General features: G+C 43.9%; 1 protein-coding gene and 1 pseudogene across 1 annotated transcript in view; one reads left to right on the top strand and one right to left on the bottom strand.

The window, feature by feature from the left end:
• SPOCK1 (SPARC (osteonectin), cwcv and kazal like domains proteoglycan 1) overlaps positions 1-16,131 on the bottom strand; it is a 490,834-nt gene that overhangs the window by 107,539 nt on the left and 367,164 nt on the right. The gene's annotated exons all lie outside the window — the stretch shown is intronic.
• Positions 12,951-13,300, top strand: LOC112921946 (small ribosomal subunit protein eS24 pseudogene; annotated as a pseudogene).

Below are 16,131 nucleotides of genomic sequence, written 5' to 3'. Positions count from 1 at the left end.
GCAAGGCTGGAGTCAGAAGTACAGCATCAGCTGGATCTTTCAGAGGCCCAGAGATGGCTCCCTAGCCTCATGGGAGAGAGACCGAGAAAGACCGCAGAAAGAGGTCAGGAAGCAGGCAGAAAAAAAGAAGGGAAAGTGAACCAAAAAAAAAGCATGTAAACCAGGGAAAACACACGGTAGCTCCCTAACTGCAACTTTCCACCCAGGATTTCTGGGTGCTGCTGACACTATATGTTTTCTCTCAGCTTCCTGGTACCCACAAACATCTGTCACCCTTTGATGAAAAGCTCTTGTGTGGAAATCAGGAGGCTCAGGTTCTAGTCTCTGCTCAGACAATAACCTGACTTCTCCTGGGCTCAGTCCTCACATCTATAAACCTCAGGGAAGTCATGGAGTGGGCACCAGGAGGCTGGACCAGTTAGGTTCTAAGCTTCTCTCCAAATCAAATACACTGTGCCTTCATTAGCCAAAAGAAAATCCTACCTCGAACGGATGTGGTCTCCTGTCCAGGGAGAGCCTACATCTTTTCTTCCCACAGAGCCACCCACAAATGTGACTGCAGTCTGAGTGGCGTCATGAATGGGAAGTCACATGACCACCTCCTGCATATTCATTAGGTAAATTTAACTTCCTACCACCACCGGGTTTAATCTATGGGAATTTAATCCTGTACATTTCTCCTTTGCTCAGCAGTATCTCACAGAGTTGAAAGATGAGCAGTCTCTGTCTCCCAAATGGGCTTGTTTCTACTTTGGGATACAAATCACCTGATTGGCTTGCTCCAAGGCATTTATAAAGAAAGATAAAAAGAGAGATATCAGGATGTCAAATCTATCAACCTTGTAGAGCAAGTTTGCTAATCCTCCTGCTGCTCATCTGACCCACCATCACCCCACCCCTCGGATGTCCTAAGCTTTTCATGCCAATCACCTCTATTCTGGCAGAAACTGTATGTTGAGAGATCCACAATGTAGTCGCAAGGTCATAGTTCTTGACCTCAAAGAGTTTTCAAGTAGATTAACAAATGGATCAACTAGCATATTATACTAGATTGGCCACAATGACATTGTGGACCATGGCAGGTGACTCTCAGCACCATGGGAGCTGGAAGATGGCAAACCCACGTGAGGACAACTCTTCCTGGTGGCTGTGCAACTTTGTGCAAGATTCTGAAGATATGGACACAACATGGCATGGAGGAGACCAGGAGCACAAAGATTAGGAAAGAGGCTTAGAATCCAAACTAGAGCTCATTTTTGTCATGAGGCACAACAAGAAACTACTGCATTTGCTCAAGCAGAGGAGAAGCACAGCCTATGTACCTGGAAAAGAGGCCAGGAAAACCACTGTGACCTTGGCCGATAGGAGGTACTGAAGAACTACACAGGACAGAAATGAGGAGCTAGAACAAAAATGCAAGAAAGAGAGAGAGGATGAGAGGGTCGGCTCCTGACAGAGCCAGCTTATCACCACCCCTCCAGGCTTCCCATCTCCCTTCTTGTCCCTGCTCATAAGCATCAAAGTCTTTGACACTCCCTCTGAATCAAACTGGAAGAACACAAAACCAAAAATCTTCAAAGCCACTCTACCTCAACAGCTTCTTCTAATTTTCTGTTAGCTCTGCTGGGGAAGGCAAGTAGAAATGCCTACAGGCTTGCAGAGTCAAAACTGTAGGGACAGCCCATACCTCAGATCGAATACACTAACCCTAGTGGTCAACCTATTAATTCCGTGGATATGGCCACCCTCCTCCTTCTCCCATACCTGCCACAAAGTGACGGCAGAAGGCCTTGGTGTCCATGTTCTGAGAGCAACAGGACACCAACAAGGTCATCTTCATATTCAAGACCTGGAGAGCTATGCTGCTTCCTACCAGTGCCTCCTGAATGATCTCGTTAGCACAACTGCTTGTGATTTCAGTCAACAGGAAACCCAGGGGCTGACTTCTAGAAACCATGCAAAACAGACAAGGCTTTCATCAAGCGACATTCTCCACTGAACTTGGATGTCCATGCAACTCCAAAGTCCTCTCAGATGCATCACCTCATAGTGAGACAAAAATATCCACGCTTACACTAATTTTTAGGGGAAAAATAGGTACATAAGTTGAGAATAAGCTTTTAAAAACTTGTTTTTGAATACCCCTTGGAAAGTCCTGGGCTAGAAAGCTTTTTAACTGTAAAAACTCTATGGTTTAAGCTAGAATATGGAAAAAAAATGACACCTTCTAAAATATACCCAGAAGGTGACCGAGGAATGTGATAGAGGCCACCAGCAGGCTGGCTCATTCTACTCCCCAAATAATTGCCTGGGATATAAGCACTGGATCTAACACTTGGGTGCTAGATATTTTTTGTTCACTGACTTGATTGGGAATCCATGGAGAAATGGAATCAACTTGGAAATGGTCCATCATTTAAAACAACAGAAAGGGAAGCAATACTTTCTCTAACAAAATGTGCAGATCCCACATGAGACAAGCTGCTAGTATTAAGATTTTATTTCAATGAAAAAGGGTTGAGCTTGCCTCAAGAACAAAACAATTTTTTGCAAAACAGCAATTTGAAGTTCATCCTTTTGTCAATAAAATTGCTGTGCAATTTCCAAACTTCTCAAAGAGAAGCAATTAGTCAACAAACATATTCGTGAGTCATGGCACAATGGGAGAAGGAGAAGAATCCCAGCTCTGTTCTCCACCTCAGAACATCTCTGTTGTCCTAGTCTGAAAGAACTAGGACTTAACCCTTGGTCTCTGTCTCTGGCTGTATCCAGGCCTTTCTCCATGTGTGGATGTCAGGCTTCTGACACACAGATATAGGCTGCCTGAGGACATCTGAACTTCCATTTCAGTGCTGCTCACTGAGCAGCCAGCCTAAGTAAGCGGCAGCTATAAGTGCCAACTCCTAGAGGGCAGGCACCATGTCCATCCTGTCTCCACACTCCCCAAGGCCCAGCCAAGTACAGGGATCAGAACACAGCCAGCATTTTTGCTGCCTAAAGTTAATGAAAGAGTAGAATCAGTCAAGTTCAGATGCTATGGAGAGTTTCATCTTGAAAGCTTGAAATGCCTCTCAAATGCTCCATAGTCCCCAAGTTGGAAAAGGAAAAGGGTCATGGCACAAATAGAATAGGCAGATTTTGTAAAAGGAAAATTCCTTTGTTCCCTTGGGCTTTTAAGCAAGGGGCTTTGACAAGAAGAAACTTGATTCTCCTGAGACTCTAAAGCACCTGTCATCATGAAGCTCTTTTCTACAGTTCTCTCTGGCTTGGTTTCAGATTCCAGTCTACCTCCTCCCTCATATTCTCACATGTTTATGCAGCCATGGAACTGAGCCAAGTCATGGGGAAAAGGCAACACAAAACAATAAAAACTAGGCCACAGGTTCTCTTCCCACCCTTCCGTCTTCAGTGACCAAGAGGCAAAATGTAGCAGAGACACAAATGGACAGGGTTGGTGGAGTGGGCCAGACAGGGTGCACAGATGTATCTAACAAACCTGACAGTTTCTTTAGGAGTTTGAGGACTCCATCCTTCACACTTGGTAGCCTATAAGTCATTTCCTCTGTCTTTTCAAGGACTGTCTCTTCTTTACTCCACCCCTTCCTTCCACCAGCATTTATTGAGCGCCTACTAGCTACAGGCACTGTAGAAGCTGTTAGGAATATGAAGTAACAGGTCTAGCAAAACAGCACCAAGCCACTACAGGATGACACTTGCAAGGGTTATCCTAAACTGAAATAACAAAATGCTTGCTGTAGGTGAGGATAAGAAACAATTTCTTCATAAAAAGCATCAATACCAGGCTGCTACATGCCCTGGGCTGTCCTTGAAAAGGGCCTGTGCACATCTCCACTGGGACATGTGCCCACTGGCAGCATCTACATTTAATCTTGGTTTACAGGTAAGGACAAATAAAAATATCAGTTCTTTGGACAGACACAGTTAACGCTAACTTCTGGGTCCCGCTGGCTCCCTGAACCTTCCTCTGTGTCTGCACTCCAAGTTTGCTCATTGTTGGAGGATCACAGACCAACCCTCCCCTCCAAATGTACATTACTGCCAGGGAGGAGCCCTGAATTGTTCATTTCTGTCATTTCCAGGGCCAGACACAAAGGGTGGCATAAAGGTACAGGTACAGTGAATGGTGAGTTGAAGTCTTTTCTCCAGGACTGAGAGTCCCAGAAATGGGAGTTCATTTGTCCTTAGAGATTTTTACATTAGGTTACATTTGCTCACAAAGCTATTCTATCTAGTATGACAAAAAAAGAGTCCCCAAAGTACTCATTCGTGTCAGTCCTTACAGAACAATAAACTTACATTTCCATCATTTTCCTGTCAATTCCACTAGGAAGCTACATAGAATCCTTCACGGTTTGCCCCTGCTCACCTCTCAGGCCTTATCTTTCCCACTTCTCAACCCACCTATGTTCAGTACGCAAGTGTCTACTGAGTCACTTCTCTGTGCGAGGCATTGTGTAAGCCGCTGGGAATGAAGCAGTGAGCCAAATATAAATGCAGTTCCTATTCTTAGTTACTCATAGTTTATTGGGGGAGAGAGTTATTAATGAAATAGCCTTACAAATACAAAAGTAAACCTTATCTCTGGTGAATGCCAAGAATAAAAGGTATCTGGTACTGTTGACATGTTTAACAAAGGGCCTAACATCCCGAGAACATTGGAGAAGGCATTCACAAGGGACTTACCTAGAGCTAGGATCTGGAGGATGAGCAGGAGTTTGCTATGGTGGTGTGAAGGGAGAGAGAGCCTCTGATGGGCTCACTTCCATGTCTGTCAGCATCCTTCACACTTCTCCCACATAGCTCAGCTATAATCTCCTCAGAAGACCCTCCCTAACTTCCCAGGTGAGATATGACACCCTTCTGTGTGCCCTTGTGGTACTCTGCACATGCCCATCTTTATGAAGCCACTTAACACCACAGGGCTTTCCACTTCCCTTTCTGAAATGAGAAGTCTATGAGGGCAGGGGCTTTACCTAATACATTTTTAAATCTGCAGCCCAGAGAGAAGCAAGTAACCAGTATATTCTTGATGAATGGAAGGAGAGACAAATGAACAGATGGATGGATGCAGTGTTGGTCATTCTCATCCAGCTCTTTCATCTCTCTCAAGCATATATATCTATACATGTCAACAGCAGTCAACGCACCTTTGTCTTTAGCATCATGATTTTATGCTTTCCCTATCTCCCCAGACTCCTAGAGGGCAATCAGGAGAAGTTGTCATTCTCATCAGTGGGCAGGAGGGTATAATCATCCCCGATCCCCAAGAGATTCTAGACTGGAAGAAGCCCAGAGCTATACTCCAAAGCTACTCCAGCCCATTTTGAGGACTCTATACTTTATTTGTTCATCAAATCTTTCATTCACAAATATTTACTGAGTCCCTCCTATATGTTACACACTATTCTAGAAACGAAGCAGGAAACAAGACAGACATGATCCCTGCCTACATGGAGCATACGGTGTAGAGAAATAAGTAAAATAAGATGATGGGAGACACAGGGAATTGGCTGGAAGAAAGCAAAGCAATGCATTAGAAAATAAGTGATAGTGAAGCTGACTCCGTTGTGTCATGGTGGTCAGGGAGGGCTTCTCAGAGGAGAGGACCTGCTAGCTAAGACCTGAATGATAAGAAAGTAGCATCCATGTGAAGTTTTGGGGCAAGAGGATTCAGGCAGAGGGAATGGCATGCACAAAAACTCTGATGTGGGACACGTTTGACACACCAGGGGGAGATATGCACATCAAGGTGGCCACAAAGAGAGATGGACAGAGAGACATGGCAAAATATGGTTCGACAGAGGTCAGATCATGGCATATGTGTGAAGGAGGCTAAGGATTTTAGACATTCTGCAGGTGATGGCAAGTGCACAGGTGTTTTAATTGCTTGCTCAGCTGCTCTATAAGGAACCAACCAATGGCAGCAAACACAGACGGAAAGAGGCCAGTGAGGAGGATGGCAGGGGCCCAAGTACAAAATAATGGTGGCACTGGTGTCATGGGAGTACCAGCAATGAGCTGTAGTCAATTACACACAGTTTGGAGTTTAAGAGGACAAGGCTTGAGAATGGACTGGCTGAAGAGGATGAGAGAAAATGAAGAGTTCAAGAGGGAGAATCACCTGTTTGGGCCACAGTGAATAGGAGATACCAATTCCACATCTGAGTGAACAGTCCTGGCAGGCCATTCAAACACCATTGAGTAAACACACTGTACTATGAACTTTCACTGCCATTAAACCAGCAAAGTTGAAGCGTTCCCATACTTTAATGACTGAAAGAGACTGGAACTGTTTAGGTTCTGCTCCACTGAGGTTCAGATCCAACTCTGTCACTTACGGCTGTAGGATCTCAGGTAAGGAACAACCTGTTTGTGATGCTCGGTTCTTCTGTGAAAATGAGACCAAAACCAATCTACCCCAGGGTTGAGAGGACCTGACTGGTTGGGGAGAGGCAAGCACCCAGGGTGGCAGCAGGTGTAGGCATGGCACCGGGCACCAGCTGATTGGCCTTGTTCCTGACAGCTGGGCCTGCCCACCAGCAAGGAACTGGGGTTCACCATTCTTATCGTTAGCTATTATTCTCCCTAGGTTGATGAAAACTTCATGGGGGAAAAGAGCCCAAGAAATTCCAATGCAATACAGTAATACTGTTTTGAGTGACTGAAATAGCGGGTCAAGAAAAATGACAGCGACAGGGATAAAAATGTGGATCTACAAAACATGCAATCAAGAAAACCTGTGAGCTGTGAAAACCAAGTAACCTCAGGACCCCTCACTCCCTACCCACAGCACCAGCTCCCAGTGCTACCCAAGAACCTGGCAGGGTGAGGGAGAGGTGGATGGGAGGGAGAGGGTGCACTCTCACTGAGAAGGTAGGGTCCCTTAGGAGACTAGACCGGGGAGGCTATTAGCACCAAAGTATGTGGCAGGAAGCACTGTGTTTACGTGATACAATAATGGAGTGATGAGAACAAGCCCGCCTCATCCTCGGCCCCTGACTCTTTGTAGTGGCCCTGAAATTGCTCAATGATGTGCTGAGCTTATTTTCTGCTAGTGGGCACATCGTTCTTTCCACGTGTCTGGAATAAAACAACAGCTTGCTGCCCAAGACAAAACAAAAACATGTTTCCATGAGGACAGCTTCAGAGCAGGATACTTGGGAGAGGGCAACACACAGAGGCAGTGCCAGTGGGGTCAGCTGCCATCCACAGAGACCAAGCTCTCCCCTGCATGCCACCAATACCCAGATGTCCTGATCAGGTCTCTGAGCGGGCCTGGGTCATCTGATCACAGTTTGGGAAAGAAGTGTGCTAAAAGGGAGGAGTTCATGTTCCCTGTGGGGAACATTTCAACTATTCAGGAAAAGGGGCCACTCGTGACACTTTAAAAACCAGTAATCCAGACACCTGGGTGGCTCAGCATGTAATTCCAGGTCTGGGGATCTAGTCCCATACCAGGTTCCCTGCAGGGAGCCTGTACCTCCCTCTGCCTGTGTCTCTGCCTCTCTCTGTGTCTCCCATAAAAAAATAAATCTATAAAAAATAAAAAATAAAAAAAAATAAAAGCCAGTAATCAATAGAAGCACAGTTGTGTTCAAGAAATCCATAAACTGGCCCAGGCCATTATCTATATTCAATTGTCACCATAGGATTAGCAGATCCTCAGACTAGAGCCATAGTATTTCTTTGAACTTAGGAAAAAGAAACTTCTTTCATTAGGAACTGATTTTCTTGTCACTAATTGACTTCCACCCATCCCAGATTACTCTGAATTAGTCACTTCTATTCATGGTGTTGGGACTTCAGTGGTGTTGGGATGAAGACCATCTGGATTTCACAAGTCATCACAATAACTTTATGGTGAAGCCTGGCTTCTCCACTTAGAGCTGAGAGACCAAGGCAGTGTTAATGGTTAAGACTCTCTCTCTCTTCATTATCTCAAGAAGGGGTTTGATACTACTGTGTAGCTGAGAGAACCAGTGTAAGAAATAAATACGATCTTGTCATGTCATGTGTGTAGCATGGTGAGTGGCACATGGTTGACACTGGGTGTGGTGTGAGCACTGCTACTGGTGTGGATCACTGTAGGTGGTCAGCAGTGCAAACATGGGCCTGGAGTACAGTGCCCAGACCAGGGGACATGAAGGTGGCCCCTGGAGAGGGATTCTGGAGTGGCCCACATGCTCATGGCCATGTGACTGGAAGGCCTGCTTTTGCTTACTTAGAATGGGGGGGGTGGGGGAGCTTTCCAGGAAGGAGCAGATCTAGGCCAAGTTTGCTGCTCCACTTGCACATCTGACAGACTCGACTAGGACCACATTTCTGTCTCCTTCCAGTCCAGAAATGGTCAGGATATGGCCAAAGTCACTGTCACTCTGTCCTCCAACAGGACACGGTTGCAGAGATACATAAACCTTGGCTTACCAATCCCAACAAAGCTACTCCCAAATCCTAGAAAGGGCAGCTGGCTCAGTCTACCTGCATTGGCAACCTGTACATGTACTGAGGACATCACAGGGGCTCAGCAAGCCTTTGATGAATGAACCAGCAGCAGAGAGAAGGGTGAGATGACAGCAGGGTGAGTGGAGCAGAACAGTGGGTGTGCAGAGACCATTCCCACTTGCAACCACTTCCTCACCATCCTGCCACTTGATAATAAGTTCTCAACTTAGGCCCACTCTCATCACCAATAGGATATTGGCCATGTCCAACCCTGCTGTGGCGTGGTGCTCACTATACATCCACGGAATGAGTTACGATGCACCTCAGTGCCATTTAACACCAACGGGCCAAGCATCTACCTGCTGGGCATTGCCAGGAGACCATGCTTCCATCGTTCAGAATGTGGAGCAACCCCACCTGCTCAAGACCTCAGGAAGACAATGTCAAGTGTGAGGTAAAATGTGGGCTACTGGGGACAGATGGGGACAAGTTTTCTGGAACAGGTCCTCAGATCTCCTTTGGGAGGGGACAGATCATATTTATAGATGGCTTTTCTATGTGCCAGATACCTTTCTTAGGACTATGTAATCACTAATTTGACCTTTGCAAAAAGTCTGTGAGGTAGGTATAATTATTTCCATTTTGTACACAGGGAAACTGGGGCAGCAAGAGGCTTCAGAAGTTGTTCAAGGTCATGGCTAACAAGCTAACCTGAGATCTGAGCAGACACTGTCCAGCCCCATAAGACAAGCTCTTAACCAGGACACTGATGTGTGAATCCTCCATCCACGCTCTGACACACGCCTCACCTGCCCACACCTCCACCATACCCCTCACCTGGCTGACCTATGACACCCTCACTGTCTATAGTCTATCTTCCCCTGAGTCAGGAAACAACTTAGGGCCAGGACCAGTATCTGCCGTGGTGCTGGTACATAGCACTGATGCCTGGAGAAGTCACCCTGGAGAAGGGTCTCAAGGCTGGCCCCAAAAGACTTGGTGGCCTCTCCAACTCTGCAGACATGGAGGTGTGAGACAGGAATCAGCAAACGGAGCTGAACACTTGCAGAGGCAGAAGATTGAGGCAGCCCATCCTAAGCACGCAGCCCTCGAAGGCACTGTCTCCCTTGTTCCCATCATCTAGGACTGATGGCTTTGTCGTGGCTGTCACAGGGTCCATGTCAAACATGTCATCTTTCCCCTCACCTGCACTGACCATGAGTTCTTGCTCTTGGGCATTTATATACTTGGTGTAGTTTCTTCTTGCCGCACAGTGAACCCTAACCATCCCTCTGGCCCAAGCACTTTCTCTGAGAGGCCATGAGGTCTGCAGGTGCCACCGGCCACCCTGGGAGACCTGCCTTGGGCCAGCCGCTCCCAGAGTCATTTTTCTGGCTACTGCTCAGTGTCCTGAGATCTTTGCTTCTCAAAGAGGGACAGAAGGGAGATGCCACAAACGAACGCCTGAAACCCAGGCTCTGTGTCTCAGGGAGTGCTACAGGTCAGGACACGCCCCAAGTACAAGAGGACTCTCCAGGAAAGAAGAGCCCAAAGTGACTGAGTGTTCACAGTAATGTACGTCTTTTTCTCTTTACATGTTAAACCAGGAAAATCTGTGGATGGTGTTGACTCTATTTTCCGACATTATTTCCCAGCCCAGATGAGGCCACAAAGCAGGAGGAGGTACCAGCACCACTCAAGAGAGACCTGCAAGCTCACCGTGGGCAAGTGGACCACTGTGCTATGCTCAGGACACCCTCTGCCACTCTGGCCATCTGTTTACAAACTTTCTAAACAGTGCTACTCAGGTACAGTTGGCATACCATAAACCACACATATTTGAGGCGTCCCGTTTGAAGAGCTTTGCTAAACATAAATACACATGAGACTTCTGCTGGAATCAGGGTGATGGACATACCCATCACCCCCAAAAGGTCCTTCCTGCCCCTCTGTAATCCTGCCTTCCCATCCCCTCAACACCAAACTACGGGTTAGCTTGCAGTTTCTGAAGTTTTATATTAATGCCAACAAATAGTAGATACTATTTTTGCCTGGCTTCCACCCAGCATAATTATTTTAAGATGTATTCGTGTTGTTATGTGTATCAGGAGTTTATTCCTTTTTATTTCTGCACAGTATTCAATTGTGTAGATGCATCACATTTGTTCATCTAGTCACTTGATGAATATTTGGGTTACTTGCAGTTTTTGGATGTTACAAATAAAGGTGTTATGAGCATGTGTGAACAACTATTCTGTGTGCATGTACGTCCACTCTCTTGGGTGGAGATCTACAATTAGAACAGCTAGATCATATACATGGCACTTTAAGAAACTTCCCAAATGTTTTTCACAGTGGCTACACTATTTTACATTCCTTCTAGCAATATAGGAGGGTACTGTTTCCTCCATATCTTTGTCAGCACTTGAAATGACTGGTTTTTTTAAATTTTAGACATTCTAGATATTGTGGAATCTCACTGTGGTTGTAAATTTGCATTTCCTCAGTGATAATAACATCGAGCATATTTCATGTGCTTATTTGCATTATCTTCTCTGATGAAATGCCTGCTCAAATCTGTCCCCCATTTTTATTACTTTGCCTGTTTACTTATTATTGAAATTAAGGAGTTCTTTATATGTGTTGGACCCAAGTCCTATACCAGATACACAATCTTCAAGTGTTTTGTACTAGGCTGTGGTTGCACTTTTCACTCTCTTAATGGTGTCTTCTGAAGGCAGAGATGAAAAATGTTTATCCAATTTATATTTTACACAACACTGTTCCAGTGTTGTATGTAACAAATACTTGCCTAATCCAAGGCCACAGAAATTCTTCTATTTTTTTCTTAGAAAAAAAACCACAAGTTGTATAATTTTAACTTTTATTTTTAAGCCTATGAGGTATATATTTTTATGGCTTTACAAATTTATCACTTTGGTTTTTCCTAAAACTCTCTTACATACACAGCTTCCTTCTTTTTGCTAATATTCACTTTATTTATTCAACACTGGAGGTAAGATTAACAGGAGATAGTTTCTCCCCTCAAAGAGTGCTTTCTTTTCTTTTCTTTTCTGTTTTTTTTTTTTTTTTTTTTTTTTTTTTTTTTTTTTTTTTACTTAGGAAAAATTTTTGATATATGCCAAAGTAGAGGAATTAATATAGTGGATCTCCACAACCTCAGTTTAACAATTTTCAAGATTTTGTCACACTGGCTTGTCCATCCCTCCATCCTTCCATCCTCCCTTCCTTCCTTCTTTCCTCATAAATTGCCATATGGCAAATGCTCTATGTTCCTCACAGTGTATCTCTTGTAAAACTATGGGTTTTTCTTACTCCACTACAATGCTACCACCGTATCTCATTCCCACTTCCCGATAAATTTTCCTAAGAGTTCCCCAAATATCCTTCCTTCTTACAATTTTGCTGGTTTGTTTCTCTTTGGGTTCAACCAGTGTTGACAAAACATTTGGCAGCTATGTGTCCCACTCCTCCTTTTTTCATGCACTAACTGGATCCATTTTCTGGCTCCCTGAACACTTCATGTTCTGAATTTGTCTATCTGCCTCTGTGAGGCCTCCCTGAACACACTCATTCACCCAGCACATCCTGTCAACAGAAGGTAGCACTGTAGGCTTGACTAGATTTAAGTTCAACTTCTTTTGCCAAGATACTTCACATCCAGCTGTGTGCTCCCTACCACAGGACACCTGAAGACAAACAATGCCACTTGTCCATTTCAGTGATTCTGTGATTTATCTGAAGGTTCAGGAGTTAATAGCCTCAAGTTCATTATCAATCTGTTGTTTAATGGTTTCATCCAGGTTTGACTACTGCCCATATCAGCTGTACCATTAAAGGCTGAAAAATGGTGATTTCCCAGTTACTACTTCTGCATTTATTCACTATACGAAGTTCTTCTGTAAAGAATTTTCCCCTATTGAATAGAGCTTTATGGTTACCCTGAAATATGATTTGTACAGAATAGTATCTGTTTAACTGCTTGTTTTTAATTGCAAAATTTAGAATAAGGAGCTGAAGCCTTGGTTTCTTTTCCAGGGTAAAGAAATTTTCATGTGTTTCCTTCATTAAAATGTACTTTTAATGATTCTATTTCTCCCTTTCAGAGTTGGCACTTTCTGATAGCATCTAACTCATTGCTTGGGTTTTACACTGTCATATTTTTATTTAAACCCTTCAAACATTTGTACTGATTTTACATGAAAATCTACCTTTCAGTTTCTACTGTTGATTGTCTGTGCTGCCTCTTGTTCATGGTGGCTTACTTCACTCTATGTTTTAAAGAATTATGAGTCATGTTTGGCAGGGTTTTGAGGGAATCCCGTGAAGCTTGAGCTGATGGCTTAGTCCTCCAGAGACCATTTACATCTGCAGGAACCTCAGCGCATTCTCACACAAAACTACTTTAAGTCAAATAACCAGATTCAGTCTTTTCTTCCCCGGCTACTTGAAGCTCGGCCGCCATCATGAACGACACAGTAACTATCCGGACCAGGAAGTTCATGACCAACCAACTGCTTCAGTGGAAACAGATGGTCATTGATGTTCTTCACAAGACCACACCAGATGTCATATTTGTATTTGAATTCAGAATCCATTTTGGTGGTGTCAAGGCTTTGGCATGATTTATGATTCCTTGGATTATGCAAAGAAAAATGAACCCAAACATAGACTTGCAAGACATGGCCTGTATGAGAAGAAAAAGACTTCAAGAAAACAGTGCAAAGAACACAAAAACAGAATGAAGAAAGTCAGGGGGACTGCAAAAGCCAACGTTGATGCTGGCAAAAAGTGAGCTGGAGATTGGACAGCAGAAGGAGTAAAGATTCTGCAGTGGATTTATCTGTGGTGATTGTGCAGATTTTTCATGAGAGGATTAATAAACTAAGAATGTTAAAAAAAACCAAAAAACAAATAACCAGATTCAGGTTTTCGATACCATGCCAAGAATATAAATTGCAACCACAGGGCAACCCCGGTGGCTCAGTGGTTTAGCGCTGCCTTCAGCCAGGGCCTGATCCTGGAGACCTGGGATAGAGTCCCATGTCAGGCTCCCCTGCATGGAGCCTGCTTCTCCCTCTGCCTGCATCTCTGCCCTTCTCTCTGTGTATGTCTCTCATGAATAAATAACTAAAATCTTTAAAAAAAATAAATAAATTGCAACCACATACTCAGGTCACCATTCACACGGTACACCACAGGACAGCTCAACGGTTGCTCACTGACTGATACATGTTTGTGTCTCATACCAGGCATTAAATGTCTGGTGTACCACCCTTGCCCTATAGGAATGAATGCAGGTTCTTTCTTAAAGAGTTTTTTTTGTGGGTTTTTTTTTGTTTTGTTTTGTTTTTACAGGTGATCTTTTTCCAAGCCAGAATCCAGGCTGAAATTTTCACATGTTCTTGCTATCTGGCTTTACCAACGGGTAGATTTTTTTTTCCTTTTTAAATCAAGCCCATTCTTTAATTCGGGGTAAAACAATTGAAGCTTTGGGATATACGTGTGAAGTTTCACCTCCAATTTCTCACCTTGTAAGAACTGATGGCCTTGTCTCCAGTCTGCGGGTAAGCTGTTGCCCTCTAAATATTCTTTTTTTAAAAAAGAAGATTTTATTTATTTATTCATGAGAGAGAGAGAGAGAGAGACGGGGGGGGGAGAGGAAGGGAGAGAGAGAGAGAGGCAGAGACACAGGCAGAGGGAGAAGCAGGCTCCATGCAGGGAGCCTGACGTGGGACTTGATCCTGGGTCTCCAGGATCAGGCTCTGGGCTGAAGGCAGCGCTAAACTGCTGAGCCACCCAGGCTGCCCTAAATATTCTTGATTAGATCAGCTGCGTTCCACCTTCCCATGCCCCAGGGCACCCAGGGCAGTGGTCAGTGTCCACACTGGTTTTCCTTCTCCCCATCTCTCAACCAGGGATTTCCCTTACATCTTACAAACTCAGCTATTTAAGAGGATATTATATTGAGGAGTTCTGTGTCATAGTTTTAAGACTCTCTAGCTCATCAAGCAGCTGTACATACACTTACCTATGAACAATGCCAAGGTGGTGTAATAAATGTGCCAGCAGAAGTATATACCTGGTTCTGATGGAGCTCAGGAGAAAGAAATGGCCTAAATTAACATGAAGGGCTCACAGAGGCTTCACTGAGGAGATGCTTAGGCTGATCCTCAGAGCTGAAATCTCAGGAATATGGTTATTTCCTTTTTGTCAGAGATAGATCATCTTCTCATGTATGTTAAAAGGAAAAAAAGGAAACAAAAACAAACCAATAGAATAAAACAAAACCAACCAACCAACCAACCAAACACCAAGTTGCATCCCCTCTACTTCACCTCTGTCTTGCTTTGCTTGGTGCCAGGGAATTGGGCTGTATGTTGGTGTACTCACAAGAGGGGCTAGGTGTCTGGTCCAGGGAGATTTCAGCAGGAAATATGGAACATAATGAGAGGTGTAGCAGAGTGTGCTCTCTGCCACCTTTGGGGCATCTCATCCATGCTGATACACAGTCTCATCTTTTGATCTCTTTCATAGGAGAGGAGAAAGCAAATGAACCCTTATCATGTGTTCCATCTGATCAATCTGGTCGGGGTCCCCAGGTTACTATAGCAACCTTTGGGTATATCTCCTTTGGGGAGATGTGAGTTTCAAAGCAATCCTTAGTTCCTCTGGATAAAAACTTGGGAAAGTTTCTCTTTTGGATACAGGGTCTCTCCTGATGCCAAAAGCTGCTGCTCTGAGCACCTTACTGGACAGAACCCAGTATCTCAGGAAAGCCACCCTTACCAGAGGATGAGGCATTTCTGTTCCATGCAATCGTATGTGAACATGCAAAACTACTCCATTTGTTTCAGAAAGGGGAAAAATCCAACAACTAACTTGGGTAAAAGCAAAAGCATTATCAAAGCCATTTCTCTCAATATGCAGTTATGGCATCGATTCATGGTAAATAAACTCTAACCTAGCACATTCTCTCACATGACATATATGGGTACTAACCCAAAGCTTAGATAATGAGATCAGTTTCTATGAGCATTACCCATATCTGTGGCTCAAGTTATCTTGGAATATGTTGTGAAGAAGCCTGATAGAGAGCATACCTACAGGGAAGATTTTGTTTCTTTTAAAGAAAAAGAAAAGCGATATGATCATGAACTTAATTAAAATTGTTTTATGATGATTTAATTAGATGTACAGCACTGTGCAAATTCACTCTGGCCAGGGACCTTTCTGTCTCCTAAAGTAAGGGTTGCCAAGATCTCCTGGGCTTTGCAATTTTACCTAATCCTTAATTTCATCTCCTGATGGGGTGAAGATGAACATAATTGTGTTCAGGTAATTGCTTTATCAAATAGTTTAATTGTGCATTCAACAGAACTGACAACAAGAAGGTTATTCTTCCTAATGTGTTTTTAACAAAAGTGCTAACTAATTACATGGCATCCTATTCAGGGCATTTGAGAAGAAGAAATGAATACGTATTCTTCCAATCTTGGTTAAATGTGTGTTTGCAGAGAACATAGAAATAAGTAGTAAAATAATTAGCTGAATTGCTTCTTTCTGCTGTAACTGCATAACTAATCTGCATGTTGAAGTAGTCTGTATAAATTCTGCGGATGCATTTTCACCATGGACGGTGTTTGA

The sequence above is a fragment of the Vulpes vulpes genome, chromosome 12 (genome assembly GCF_048418805.1).
Source record: "Vulpes vulpes isolate BD-2025 chromosome 12, VulVul3, whole genome shotgun sequence".
In the NCBI taxonomy this organism is placed as follows: Eukaryota; Metazoa; Chordata; class Mammalia; order Carnivora; family Canidae; genus Vulpes; species Vulpes vulpes.
This window is presented reverse-complemented; position numbering and strand designations above follow the sequence as displayed.